Below are 15,983 nucleotides of genomic sequence, written 5' to 3'. Positions count from 1 at the left end.
GAAATGTGTGTGTAAATGTGTCTCCTGACCTAAAGGAAGGGACCCCGGCTGATTTCGAGTTATCCGGTACTTGAGATGATAAGACGGGCTTGACGTCCGCGCTAAATGACCCAACGGTTTACCCAGGGCTGTTCCATTTTGCAGGTTGCTGTGACCAAAGGATTTGGTAAAGTGAAGAGAATTACTCATTTCTAGTGAAGTGATCACCAGCCTTGGTATTTCACTCTCCAGGTTTCACAAATTTCTCCAAAAACCTCAAAACAAAACTAATTTTCATTTTAACAGAAAGGCTGAATTATATTTTCCCCAGCTCCCTCTGCCACAAAATTCACACGCTGAAGTCCTAACCCCACTACCTGAGGATGTGACCTTATGTGGAAATAAGTCTGTGTAGCTGTAATTAGCAAAGATGAGATCATACCGGCGTAGGGTGGACCTTAATCCATTACGACCAATGTCCTTACAAAAGGGGGAAATGTGGACACAGACCGGCACAGGGGGAGGCCCTGTGAAGACTTGCTTCTGCTGCACAGCCAGGGAGCTGGCAGAACCGGACAGCGGCCTGGGGCAGACCCTCCCGGGGGCCTTCAGAGGGAGCCTGGCTGCCGGCACCTGCATCTCAGACTCCCAGCCTCCAGACCTGAGAGACAGAAATTTCTATTGTTTAAGCCCCCCAGTTGGTGGTCCTTTGTTATGGCAGCCAAGGTAACACCCCCCAGGGGACCAGGGGAGACTATAACAATGAATCAGGAGTCCCACAGTGATCAGGACCCAAAGGTCCAGTAAGATTGGTCCATGGAGACCCCGGTTCACGCCTTCCTTCTTCAGGGATGAGCCAGGGCACAGGGGACAACATTTCAGTTGGCGACTGTTAAGCTTCAAAGAAGCCTAAGCCTCCAAAGAGGCTTCCAGAAACCACTTTATATACTAACATCCTGCAGTTTGGTCCAGAAAGACACAAAAGCTCATTGGAATCCAAACCAACCCAAAGCCCCATTTCCAACACTACAGAGTCGTGACACTGAACCAGAACGGCAGCTTCTTTCCAGAAGAAATTATTCACGAGGAAGAAAAAACGGCTGAGCACAGAGTAAACAGCATCTCTTTATTATGAAAAGTAAATTATATGCTAGGAGAACATTCTAAAGAAGGAGCCTTGTTTGCAGGCTTCCCAACTAACGCCTCCTCTCTGCTGGGGAAAGTCAGTGTGACCCCAGCCGCGGGAGCTCTGGTCGCCTCAGCTGGGGCCCAGGTCTTCTGTGCCACGAGGGCACCTCACCTCCGGGTAGAAACACAGCCCTGGGCTCCAGCCGCATGAATGCCATTCGTAAGAAAGAACATGCACAGGCAAATACAGAAGACAGTAAAAATGATGAAATAGCTACACTGACCTCTACAACTCACTCCTTCGCCCACATGTAATGCTTCCCAGAAATTAGCACAGTCTTGTAAAAATACTACCTGGTGATTTGCAGCCTTCCCCGTTGGGAGTCTTACTAACTTGCTGGTCTTGTCCTCTTTTCTAACTTGGTATACTCTGCAGTAATTGTCAATTAAGTAATTTTCAGGGATTTATTTAATTTAGCTTTGAGCCACATATGTTTGTTCCAAAATTTATTTCAGCTTTCATAGGCTAATCATACAGCACATCAGCTAACGCCACAGGAAAAAAACTTCATATGAAAGATGGGACCTTTGCCGTTTCCCCTAAGCCAGTCCTCATCTGAAAGATGCTGGCCTTGCAAATACCAGGCATTTCTGCTGGAATTCACGTGAGAAACCATGGCCTTCAAGAAAGAATGCTAAAGGAAAATAAATATATTTCTAGATTTTTTTAAAAAGCACTCCCTGTTGGAACAACTCAGGTTCCTTTTGAAAACAAAAATATTAATGTTGATATCTATAAGCTGAATATATAAAATACCTCTTTAAAAAGACGGTGTGAAGTCTGTGGAAACCGTAGACACAGTGTCTGGCCTTGAGGAGAAGTGAAGAGTATCAGCATCTAGCCCAGATCGATGATTCGGACAGCAAACTGACTCAGTTATGCATACACATATATCCACTTTTTTTTTTTTTTTTTAGATTCTTTTCCCATAGAGGTCATTACAGAGTACTGAGTTCCCTCTGCTCTACAGCAGGTTCTTCTCAGTTATCTATTTTGTATATAGTCGTGTGTATATGTCAATCCCAATCTCCCAATTTATCCCTCCCCCACTTTCCCCCTTGGTAACCATAATCTTGTTTTCTACATCTGTGACTCTGTTTCTGTTTTGTAAATAAGTCCATGTGTACCATTTTTTTAGATTCCACATATAAGTGATATCATATGATATTTGTCTTTCTCTGTCTGACTTACTTCACTCAGTATGACCATCTCTAGGTCCATCCACCTCACTACAAATAACTCAGTTTCATTCCTCTTTATGGCTGAGTAATATTCCATTGTATATATGTACCACGTCTTCTTTATGCATTCCTCTGTCGATAGGCATTTAGGTTGCTTCCACGTCCTGGCTATAGTAAATAGTGCTGCGATGAACATTGGGGTGCATGTATATTTTCAAATTATGGTTTTCTCTGGTTATATGCCCAAGAGTGGGATTGCTGGGTCATATAATAGCTCTATTTTGAGTTTTACTTATGTTTTAATAATAGTTGAGTCTCTTTACTAAGAAAGAAATGACCATCAGTTATCAGGTTAAGGATGCAAGAAGGCAAGAAACAATAAAAATAACTAAAGACCATAAATAGTAAAAATTTGAAGACCATTCTGCCCCAGACTCTATACTAGACCTTGGAAGGAATTGGAACAAGTCATAATCTGTACTGACATCAGAAAATTAAGCATATGCACAAATGGTACTTGGTAAATTCTTAGAACCATGATAGTTACACTCTTAGAATATAAACAACCACTAGAAACACAGGAATCTTCCGAATAATCTATGGAATTAAGTATCTACTCCTGGTGAAAGTATTTGAAGTACATGATAATAGTCACAATTAGAGAATAATGACTATAGTGGTACAGAATTCTGTTTTATTGGAGAAAATGGAAATGAGATGGGCCATTTGAAACCACAACTGAATCAGGCTCCTTAAGAGAGGAACCCAAGGGCAGGAGCATTTCCAATGTGAGATGCACTTCTCCAACTGCAAGAACACACCCAAATTCTAGGCGCCAGAAGCCCCAGCTCTGGCTCCTCTGCTTGTGTGGCCTACTTTTTTTCATGCTCTTAACTTTAATGTCTACATCTGATTTTTTTTTTTAAAGATTCACGCTTGCTTCTCTTGTTAGGAAAATGTAAGAACAGAGCGAACAAGCTAACCTTGACACAAGGTCTTACAAGAAAAAAGATTTTCTTTGAAGCATTTAGCTTAAGGGATGACTAGACCAGTAAAGACAATGGCCATGGCCATTTCTGCATCAGCATTTGAGATCTGAAAAGAATTCTGCAAAGCAAAAGCATGGAAAGATACCCTTAGGACAATAAGCTAATAAGACCAAGGGACCGCCACCACCACACCTAACACCGGTACCCACTGTCACCCTGACGGGTCTTACAGGGCGCGTGACACCTCCTCCGCACCAGAGAGGTGCCCTTTCAGGCTGGGATGTCAGGGAGTGTGTGAGAAAATGGCGCAGTGACCGTCCTCCCTTGGCCAAGACTGGAGGTGTCCCGTGTGTGGGCCCAAGAGCCTCAGTCTCACCTGCAGGCTGGGGGGGGTACCTCTGTCCCTGCTTCAGGAACAGGGTTTACGTTTAGTAACATACACCAAGATGCCAATAAATGCTAGAGGACAAGTTATTCTGCATTCCCCAAAGCACCCAATGCAGTGCTGAATATGTGTTAGCACTTAATAAATGATAATTGATTAGTTGCCAAGGGGATTTTTTTAAGGTGTCAGCAAAATAGTGTGTGTGTTTGTGCACATGTAACCCATGCACTTCCTGGAAAAAATGAAGTTCCAGAATTACCAAGCACTCTCTACCCCTTTTGACGGGTTCTTCACTCTTCCAAGCAAAACCATGTGGGCTGTGACTCTGCTGTGGGCGCCTCCCTGAGGTCAGGACTCTCGCTTAGCAGACAAGCACAGCACTGGGTCCACATTTTGTCTTTGGACAAGTCTCTGCTGGATAAAGGGATAGTTGAGGCCTTGGTTGTTAGGAGTGGTAGGGGTAGGACATAAGAACAATGGATGGGACCCAGAAAGATCTATCTCCCAGGATGCACGCACTGATCATTGATTTTGCCAAAGTGTTATAGGGGTAGAAGAGAGACGATTTTTTTCTCCAGTTTTAAATGCAAATTCTTTAAGATGAACACTGAGTGCATTAATGAAAACACCGGTAAAGGAATCTTCATCTTCATCTTCCACTTAATGGAAGTGTCTCTTTAGTATTGCTAGGTATTTCTTGAGAACAGTTCAACCTAACCTTGAATTCTCAGATGAATGTAGGGAATGAAGTAGGATGTATTTCTTGCAAGGATAAGAAGTCTTCGGTTAAGCCAATTCTCCATCTTCCCCCTGAAGTCCCCAGGAAAACGATCCTTCAAGGTGATGGCAGATAGAGCTCCTGGGTTGAGCTGGGACATCCAGCCAGTGAGGGAGGCCCTCTGGGCCTAAGCAGGAGCTTGCGTCAAGGATCCATGGCTTTAGGGGCCCCCATTTGCCCACAGCACACCCCTTCCTCTCCCAACCACCCCAAGCTCGCAGCCACACAGGTTCCCCGTGGATGAACACAGATGCCTAGAGAAGCAGCTGGACCTGGAGGGAACAGGGAGAAGGGGCAGGAGGTGACCAGAGAGGACCCCGGTGCTATAGAGCCGTCGTATAACTAGGGGGAGACCTCCGGAGGTCCCCCAGGGGTCTGGGATTGAATCTCAAAATTCATTCGATTTACAGAAAAGAAATGCAACGGTGTCTGCACAGCTGTATTTACAGGCTGGGTCTTCTAACACGCGTTAGGTTTTCCCTGCGATGGACAGGGGGTCAGCCTTGCCTTGGATGTGATCTTACAGCTGTCAGACTTCTGGGCTTTTGAATGACAACATCAGGTGTGGAGCTGGGCAAGCTTGAACGCCCTTGATAATGAAAGAAAATTACTTTGTGCTGTTCTTTCCAGGTTTTATATTTGATCCCCAGCATGTCGTATCCACAGTGTAGCTAAAATCAAAGTGCTTATTCAAATCCATGTCCCACCTCTTTGGGGACCTGCTGGACCCACCTGGAGCCCGAACCGTGGGACCAGAACATTCACACTTTCTGCCAGCGATTTCATTATGTGTTTTCATATCCTGGATTCCTTTCACATAAAAATACTGAAGTCTGGGTTATTTAAAACAAGCCAAATAGCCTTCTGGTTTGTTTATTTCTTCCAGCTTTTTTTGTTATCTGCCTTGATTTTCTTTAAAAACAGCCTTTTGTCTCACGTTTTGAATACGTTTTTCTTCCACACAGCTGATTACCGCAGCCTTTTTAGGTGGCGCTTCTGTCAGCTGAGAAGGCTCAGCTCGACTTTTTTTTCTTCGGTAAAAATAGATGTTTTCTGATTGGAGCTTATGGAATTTTCTCTGCATTGTCACATGCTGATCCCTCATCCATATAAATCTTTACTGTCTCTGAAGAAATAGTTTCTAAACAACTTTTCGAAAAGCCGGAAGAGAGGGAGAACAGCTTTTCAGGACGTCTAGATCATGTGTCATTGGCCGTCTGGTAGACCAGCCTGGGGGACGGGCGTGTGAGAGGTGATGCCCAGCTGTCAACCATGCCTTCCTCTGAGAAGGGCAGGAGGCTGAGAGGTCGGCTTGAGTCTGGCCAGCGCGATACGCAGGCCACACGCCCTGAGCCTCTCTCTGCATCTGCCTTCTCCCTCCCTGACCGACTCAAAGTCATCAGACCCTGGGGGGCAGGAAGTGTCCCAAGCAGGGGCCACTCTTATAGGTAAGGGTCCTCACACCTGCTTGAAACCTGGGAGCCTTTCCAGCCCAATCCAGAGTGAGGGAGGGGAGGGGCGTGGGGAGGGCATGCTCTTCCGCTGTTGAAATGGCGACACCCTTCCCACCTAACTCTCACCCAGGGAAGCAGCGCCCTCCCAGCTGTTCTGAGACCGCCCTCAAGAAACTGGTCAGCTGTAGCCCCTTCGGGTCAGTCCCTGTCCCTCCTCCCAGTTTTTTTCTTATCTATTAGATCCTCAGTGGTGAATACAGATGGGTGTGCAAAGCTGCTTCCAGCAGGAGCCAAGCCAGTTTTTCCCATCCTCACTGGCAAGCTGATGTAGCCAAGATAGGAGAAAAGCAATGACACAATGATCCCAGGCGCTCTATCACTTCAACTTTGCTTACAGTGCTTGTTTATGTGCCCAGGTGCCTTTCCATATGGCCTGGGTATATGACCTGAACAAAATAAACAAAATTCCCTGTCCAGGTCACATTTTAGCTGGAGGAGAGCGACGAGAAACCAATAACTAAGCACTCTGTATCTGACACATGACGACTGGCAGGTGGATGGGGAGCCGGGCAGGGGCTGAAATCCCAGATGGAACAGTCCAGGAGGTCCGCACGGGAAGAGAGTCTGTGCAAAGACCTGGAGATGGCGAGGGTGCGGTCATGCGCTCTCTGGAGGGCGGGGGGACCGTCCCAGCAGAGCCAGCAGGTGCAGAGGCCTGAGGGCGCCCTGACCTTGGCATGTGCAAGTGTGAGAAAAATCAGGGAGGCGGCCTGGCTGGTGGAGAGGGAGCGAAAGGGAGAGAAGTAGGAAACATAAGGAAGAAACGCTTACAACTGACACACCATCCTGCAGGCATCTTTCAAAACACAGCATATTAAAGATGCTTTCCAGCACTATTACATCCAAAATCATTGGAAACGTCTATGTAACATCCCATTATTTTGACATACTTTAATTTGTGGAATCGCTCCCCACAGAGGACTGTTTTTGCTCCAGTGAACACCTCTGTGCACAGAGCTTTTGTGTTGTGCTTCAGAAAATCCCCAAATGTGGCCTTGCACGGTACATGGCTATGAACGTTTTCATGCCTCTTGTTATACACTGCAATAAAATCGCTTTTAATGCGAGGTTTGTCTTACAATAGGCGGCATGAGCTTTGCTTCTCTGGGTGATGTTAAAAGTGTCCTGAAAGGTTTCTACAGCTCAGACACACTGTCCGTCTTGGCCGACTTTCATGAAAGTAGATATGGGAGCATTAAACGGATTGACTTACTGACATGAATAAATTAAGTCTTATGCCATGTTCCTGACTAGAAAAGCTGAAAAATGTACATGTGGATAGTCTACAGAAATTAATTTTAATTGTATTGTGACTACAGTAAAAAGTCCAATTGTGGGTTATTATTTAAGAAAATAAACAAGAGTTTAAACAAAAAAAGAATAACGAGAACTACCCCTGCTCTATCAGATACAACATACACTCTCAAGGCACATTAATTAAAACAGAGTGGTAATGGGACAAAAATATATACATAAACCGTGGGTGAGAGCAGTGCAGTTAGTAGCTGCAGAAAATATACAGGGACTTAAAACATGATAGAAAATATACTGAATACCAATTACCAAGTGATAGATTATTTGAGACTGTTGTGGGGAAACTGACCATTTGGGAAAAAAAAGTAGCTTAAATCTCACTTCCCAAATACACAAAATTAGGGATAATTAAAATCATTATTGTAAAACATGAAATCGTAACAACAAAAAGAAAATATAGGTGAATATTTATGTGACTTGGTTGGGGAATAACTTTTTAAACACAAAAATGGAATAAATCACCAAGGAATAGCCTAACAAATTTGTCTACATAAAATTTAAAGACTAAGGACTTCCCTGGTGGTCCAGTGGTTAAGATTCTGCCTTTCCAATGCAGGGGGTGCCAGTTTGATCCCTGGTCGAGGAACTAAGATCCTGCGTGCCGTGCAGTGTGACCAAAAATAAAAAAATTTAAAGACTATACTTAACATCCCAAAGTGGACAGAAAAGGTCTGTCACGACCACCTTTGCATAATTCATGTAATTACATTTGAAATAGATGGAAAAATCCACATCGTTGTTAATATGCACATATTTATGAAATCTTCCCTCTCCTTTTTGGCTTAGAAACAAAAATTTCTGCCTTTCTCCTATTTGGGGGGAGGGTGTCTCTTCAAACATGAAATTGAAGCATTATCCGTATATTTCATTACATGTCTGTAAGACTTTTGATGTTTTCTACTACATTTTAATGAACCATCTGTTCAAAAATTAGTTTCAAAAATTAAAAAATTAGTAATTGTGTAAATTATAGACTTCTTTTTGCTTACATTCTTGGTGGTGATTTAATGGTTACCATCTGATCTAAATGTTCCAAGAAACCAGGATGCAACTGTACATTTAGCAATAGGACCCCAGACAGGCAGCTCAAGATGATCCGGTGAAATGTACAAGTGTGTCCCAAAAGCCAGAGTGCTCTTTGCAAGGACAGAGATGTACACCACTGTGTAGCCTTGAGGAAAACTTTCAAGTGGATTCAAAACAAAACAAAACACAGCAAAAAAGCTAGATTCATCTGGGCCAGATAAGGGCAAGAGCAGAGTGATGCAGAATAGTCGCCACATAAAATACAGAATCAGGAAGGTGGGGGAAGGCAGCGAGTGAGCCCCTGAGCAGATGACTCAGCAGATGATTCATGACCTGAGTGTGAATAAAGAGAAGGTGTTAAATCCACTATGGAAAGAACACGAGCTTGGGCTAAAAAGACCACTGAGTCCAAGCCCAAGACCCAAGTCCACGCCCCGGCTGTGTTAGTTACTCATCTCGCAACCTGGGTTGATGGCTTCCCTTCTCTGGATTTCAACTCCTCCACAGCAACAAGAACGCTGGCCTTACAAACACCAGCGACGGCAACCACACCTGCTGGACACCACAGCTCACACCAGAGACAGGCTGGGACCTGGGCGCCTTTGCTGCAGGGCTTGCACCTGGACACACGTCTCCTCCAGCAACAAAATACAAAGAAACTATAAGGGACTAAAAGTAACTGTGCATGTGCAGCTGGGGCAAATTATGGACAAAAAGATACAAAAACACCAAAAACCCAACTGCCACTTCTGAAGAGCCAGGGGCAAAAACAGGGTGTTGGGAGCAGAAGCAGGGCACTGCGCATGCCCCCTGCACATGCCACCACCTAAGGGGTGGACAGACCACCTAAGCCACCCCTCCTGCCGAGCCCTGGACGCCCCCCACCCCCACCGTAAGTAAGGAACCAGCTTGGCCCTCCCCACACCTTGGAGCAAGCGAGCAAGGGAAGCTGTTACTTGTTCTCACTCCGCCCTGCTGCAGCAGGGGCCCCAATAAAGCCTCGCCTGGATCCGGCTTCTTATCAATTCCTCTTATCAGCTGAAGAGGCCAAGAACCCTGGTCGGTAACACACCTAGGGTGATCAGCGAGCTTCCCAGCTCCACGACGGGCAGGAGCATCTCCCACTCACGTTACAGAGCGGTGCCAACCCAGAACCCGGGAGGAAGGGCTGCCCCCTGAAAGCTGTCCATGGGTCAGATGGTGAGGGAGCTACGTGCTAAGTGAAGCGTCTGGAATAAGTGGAGACAGTGAGTCCTGCTGGGTCGGGAGAGCGGTGCTCTCGGTGGCTGGTCTTCCCTCCTCCACGTGCCGGCCACCAGCTCCTGAACGGGAGCACCCGCTGGGGGTGGAGGACGGGAACCTGTCACCTCTATTAACTTCACCACGTTGTTAGGGGATCACGTATGTTAATGCCTGTGGAAGTGTGGAGGGCTTTTGTCTATCACAATCAACTATACAGCTATTACTGTGTTCTATCATTGTGGGTGACTGCTTGTTCGTACTTCGAGCCTTCCTTCGAAATATGCCTCTCCTTGAGGCTTTCCTGTACCCTTCCACGGCCACCGGGTACCACTGTGCGCAACTCATGCAGGAGGGGAGCTGTGATGTCGGTGACGCCGCTAGCGTTGTCCTGAGCCTACACAGCTGTACGCAGGGACCCCGTTCCCAGGCCGCTTTGCACAGTCCTTCTCTTAAATCCACACTGGATGTCGTTAGGACCTTTATAACAATTACCTAAGTGTGCTGTACTTACTTTCACACCCTGATGCTTCAGGCCCACCTGTTCAGTCTTCTGACCTAGAATCAAATGATTTGAGACCTTAATCTTCCAGCTTTATCTCTAACACCTACAGAATGCATTGGAATTTGCTTAATGAATTAATAAAGTGCATTATTATTATAACTTGAACACTGCTTCCATCACAGAATGATCAAACCTCATTCCAGCTGGAGCTGTGTGTCTAGTGGTCCAAGGACCAGCACAGGTCAGAAAACAGACCAGATGGTAGGGAGGGAGTTAGCATGGGTTTATCAGGGGAGTTTACAGGTTGGACTGACACTGGGTCCAGGCGAAAAAGAACCATAGCATGAGGATATTTTTTACATTGGTTGACAGTATTGATAGGAATAGTGTTTAAGGATTAAGTAAAATGCTTTTTTTTTTTTTTTTGAGAAAAGATAAACTTTGTTTTCATCACTCAGCAAACCAACCTCCTGAAAGTAACAATCACTGACTGTACACAAAATACTAAAACAACTACCCCAAGGCTCTGAGAGTAAACTAAAGCAGGTTCTGGAAGGGAAACAAAATTTGGAATTAAGAAATAACACATGGTGAGTTTCTTGTTTTATGATTTTTGGGGCATTGTCACAGTATGGTTCAGCTAAAACTGATCAAAACCCACAGGAATTTCTGTTTTCAGCCAGGATGAAGTAACAGGGCCTGGATTTGCCCTCCTAGCTTAAATAAAAAGATATGAAACAAATATATTTTTCAAAATATGTGAAACAATGGATATGGATCATATTCTGTTTCTTTGCTTGGCTGATCATTTTGACTGGACACTGGACATACTAAATTTCAGCTCAGGACACAGATCCCACTGACCACTTGCTTGAAAGAAGAGAAACAGATAAAGTGAACCCTAGGACTGCCCCACATTACTGCCTGAGACGAGTTTCCAGGTAACAGAGCAGGAAATAAGAGTCTAAACAGAGTCTAGTGGTCCCCCTGAATTAAGGAAACAGATTTGGTATTTGGGAAGACAATAGCAGCTAGAATTTCTGGTTTTAAAACCAATGAAGGGGGGACTTCCCTGGTGGTGCAGAGGTTAAGAATCCACCTGCCGGGCTTCCCTGGTGGTGCAGTGGTTGAGAGTCCGCCTGCCGACGCAGGGGACACAGGTTCGTGCCCTGGTCTGGGAAGATCCCACATGCCGCGGAGCAGCTGGGCCCGTGAGCCATGGCCGCTGAGCCTGCGTGTCTGGAGCCCGTGCTCCAAAACGGGAGAGGCCACAACAGTGCGAGGCTCGTGTACCGCAAAAAAAAAAAAAAAAAAAAAAAAAAAGAATCCGCCTGCCAATGCAGGGGACACGGGCTCGAACCCTGGTCTGGGAAGATCCCACATGCCATGGAGAAGCTAAGCCGGTGCACCACAACTACTGAGCCTGCTCGCCTAGAGCCCATGCTCCGCAACAAGAGAAGCTACCGCAATGAGAAGCCCGCGCACCGCAACGAAGGGTAGCCCCCGCTCGCTGCAACTAAAGAAAGCCCACGTGTGCAACAACAAAGACCCAACGCGGCCAAAAAAAAAAAAAAAACCCATGAAGGGAATCCCCTGGTGGTCCAGTGGTTAGGAGTCCATGCTTTCACTGAAGGGTGAATGGGTTCCATCTCTGGTGGGGGAACCAAGATCCCACAAGCCACATGGCACAGCCAAAAAAAATAAACAAAATAAACTAAAACCACTGAATGTGGGGGATATATATGTATACTCAGCCGTTAAAAGGAACGAGATGATGCCACTTGCAGCAGCATGGATGGGCCTAGAGAGGCTCATGCTGAGTGAAGGGAGACAGGGAACAGCAGCACACAGTGTCACTGACATGTAGACTCTAAAAGACGACACAGAAGAACGTTCACACAAAACAGACATGGACCCACAGACACAGAAAACAAGCTCAGGGTTACCAAAGGGGGGAGGGATAAATCAGGAGTCGGGGATCAACATATACACACTGCTGTGCATAAAACAACCAACAAGGACCTATTACATAGCACAGGGAGCTATACTCAATATTGTGTAATAACCTATAAGGGAAAAGAATCTGAAAAAGAATAGATGTATGTATGTATGTATGTGTGTATAGATACATATATATATATATATATCTCTCACAGAAAAGGATATTATTGATAAAATGCTCTCTGTATAGAAAACCCTAAAGAATTTATGAAATAATTACTATAACTAATAAGTGAATATAAAATAGTGCTAGGTAATCAGGTTAAAAAACAAAATTATTTTTATGTATTAATATCAAATAAATGGAAAATTAAATTTAAAACAAGCACATTTAAAATACCATAAAAAATAAAATATTTAAAAATAAATTCAACAACAACAACAACAAAAGGAATAAATTCAGCAAAAGATGCACAAGACCTCTACACTGAAAACTACAGAATATTGTTAAGAGAAATTAAAGAAATTCTAAGGAATGGAGAGATACGTCATATTCATTGACTGGAACACTCAGTACTGTGAAGATGTCAAATCTTCTCAAATTGATCTATACATTCAACCCAATGACTCAGTCGCAATCAAAACCTCAGCAGATTTTTAAAATAAAAATTGGCAAGCGGATGCTAAAGTTTCTATGGAAATTCAAAGAACCTAGAATAACCAAAGAAATCCCTTAAGAGGAAAAACAAGTTGGAGAACTTGAACTACTTGACTTCAGGATTTGTCAAAAGCTACAGAAATCAAGACAGTAGGATACAGTATGATTCAGCAGAAGTACTGACAAATAGATGGAGTATAATGGAGACCCCAATAATAGACCCCCATTTACGTAACCACCTGATTTTCAAAAACAAAACACCAAAACAATAATGAGGAAAGGAATAACTGGATAACCATGTGGTAAGAAAAGGAATCTTGACTCCTCATACCCTACACAAAAAGTGATTTGCATTTGATCACAGTTAAAGCCACAAAACTTTCAGAAGAAAATGTAAGAAACCTTTGTGACTTAAGAATAGTCAAATATTGCTTAGATAGATCACAGAGGGAAGTACCATGAGAGAAAAAGTTAGATTTTATTCAACTAAAAACTTCTCATCAAGACACATCATCAAGGAGGGACTTCCCTGGCGGTCCAGTGGTTAAGATCCTGTGCTTCCAATCCAGGTGGTGCGGAATCAATCCCTGGTGGGGGAATTAAGATCCCATGTGCTGGGCTTCCCTGGTGGCGCAGTGGTTGAGAATCTGCCTGCCAATGCAGGGGACACGGGTTCGAGCCCTGGTCTGGGAAGATCCCACGTGCCGTGGAGCAACTAGGCCCGTGAGCCATGGCCGCTGAGCCTGTGCACCTGGAGCCTGTGCTCCGCAACAAGAGGCCGCGATGGTGAGAGGCCCGCGCACCGCGATGAGGAGTGGCCCCCACTTGCCGCAACTAGAGAAAGCCCTCACACAGAAACGAAGACCCAACACAGCCATAAATAAATGAATGAATAAATAAATAAATAAATAATTTTTAAAAAAGATCCCATGTGCTGTGTGGCACTGTCAAAAAAAACAAAAACAAAAACAGAAAACAAAACAAAAACTACATCATCAAGGAAATAACTAGGCGAGATACAACTTTAAAAAGTTACAAAACCGGGCCTCCCTGGTGGCGCAAGTGGTTGAGAGTCCGCCTGCCGATGCAGGGGATACGGGTTCGTGCCCCGGTCTGGGAGGATCCCATATGCCGCGGAGCGGCTGGGCCCGTGAGCCATGGCCGCTGGGCCTGCGCGTCCGGAGCCTGTGCTCCGCAACGGGGGAGGCCACAACAGTGAGAGGCCCGCATACCGCAAAAAGAAAAAAAAAAAAAAGTTACAAAACCTATATCTGACTAAGAACTGGTATGCACAACACGTAAAGAACTTCTACACCACAATAATAAAAACACAAACAATCCCCTGAAATGGACATGAGATTTGATTAGACACTTCTCAAAAGAAGGTACAGACATAGCCAATATGCACATGAAAAACAGCTTAACATGATTTGTCACCAGAGGAACGCAAATTAAAACCACATGAGGTACTACCACCAACCTACTAGAATCCCTACAGTTAAAAAGAGCAGTGCCAATCTGTATGGAAACACAAAAGACCCCGAATAGCCAAAACAATATTGAGAAAGAAAAACAGAGCTGGAGGAATCAGGCTCCCAGACTTCAGACTATACTACAAAGCATCAGTAATCAAGACAGTATGGTACTGGCACAAAAACAGAAATATAGATCAATGGAACAGGCTAGAAGGCCCAGAGATAAACCCACACACCTATGGTCACCTTATTTTTGATAAAGGAGGCAAGAATATATAATGGAGAAAAGACAGCCTCTTCAATAAGTGGTGCTGGGAAAACTGGACAGCTACATGTAAAAGAATGAAATTAGAACACTTCCTAACACCATACAGAAAAATAAACTCAAAATGGATTAAAGACCTAAATGCAAGGCTGGACACTATAAAACTCTTAGAGGAAAACATAGGAAGAACACTCTTTGACATAAATCATAGCAAGGTCTTTTTTGACCCACCTCCTAGAGTAATGAAAATAAAAACAAAAATAAACAAATGGGACCTAATGAAACCTAAAAGATTTTGCACAGCAAAGGAAACCATAAACAAGACGAAAGCACAACCCTCAGAATGGGAGAAAGTATTTGCAGATGAAGCAACTGACAAAGGATTAATCTCCAAAATTTACAAGCAGCTCATGCAGCTCAATAACAAAAAAACAACCCATTCCAAAAATGGGCAGAAGACCTAAATAGACATTTCTCCAAAGAAGATATACAGATTGCCAACAAACACATGAAAGAATGCTCAACATCATTAATCATTAGAGAAATGCAAATCAAAACTACAATGAGATATCATCTCACACCAGTCAGAATGACCATCATCAAAAAATCTGCAAACAATAAATACTGGAGAGGGTGTGGAGAAAAGGGAACACTCTTGCGCTGCTGGTGGGAATGTGAATTGGTACAGCCACTATGGAGAACGGTATGGAGGTTCCTTAAAAAACTAAAAATAGAACTACCATATGACCCAGCAATCCCAGGGCATATACCCTGAGAAAATCATAATTCAAAAAGAGTCATGTACCAAAATGTTCATAGCAGCCCTATTTACAATAGCCCGGACATGGAAGCAACCTAAGTGTCCATCATCGGATGAATGGATAAAGAAGATGTGGCACATATATACAATGGAATATTACTCAGCCATAAAAACAAACGAAATTGAGTTATTTGTAGTGACGTGGATGGACCTAGAGTCTGTCATACAGAGTGAAGTAAGTCAGAAAGAGAAAAACAAATACCGTATGCTAACACATATATATGGAATCTAAAAACAAGTGGTTCTGAAGAACCTAGGGGCAGGACAGGAATAAAGACACAGACATAGAGAATGGACTTGAGGACACGGGGAGGGGGAAGGGTAAACTGGGATGAAGTGAGAGAGTGGCATGGACATATATACACTGCCAAATGTAAAACAGATAGCTAGTGGGAAGCAGCCGCAGAGCACAGGGAGATCAGCTGGGTGCTTTGTGACCACCTAGAGGGGTGGGATAGGGAGGGTGGGAGGGAGGGAGACGCAAGAGGGAAGAGATATGGGAACAGATGTATAACTGATTCACTTTGTTATACAGCAGAAACTAACGTAACACTGTAAAGCAATTAGACTCCAATAAAGATGTTTATATATATATATATATACAAAATAAAGAATAAAAACAGCCGTGCCACCAAACGTTTGCAAGAACGTGGAGCAACCGGAACTCTTACACGTTGTTGGCGCGAGTATAAAAGGACATATAACCACTTTGGGAAAAGGCTTGC

This window comes from Mesoplodon mirus (genome assembly GCF_964341445.2).
Source record: "Mesoplodon mirus genome assembly, chromosome: 10".
Lineage (NCBI taxonomy): Eukaryota > Metazoa > Chordata > Mammalia > Artiodactyla > Ziphiidae > Mesoplodon > Mesoplodon mirus.
This window is presented reverse-complemented; position numbering follows the sequence as displayed.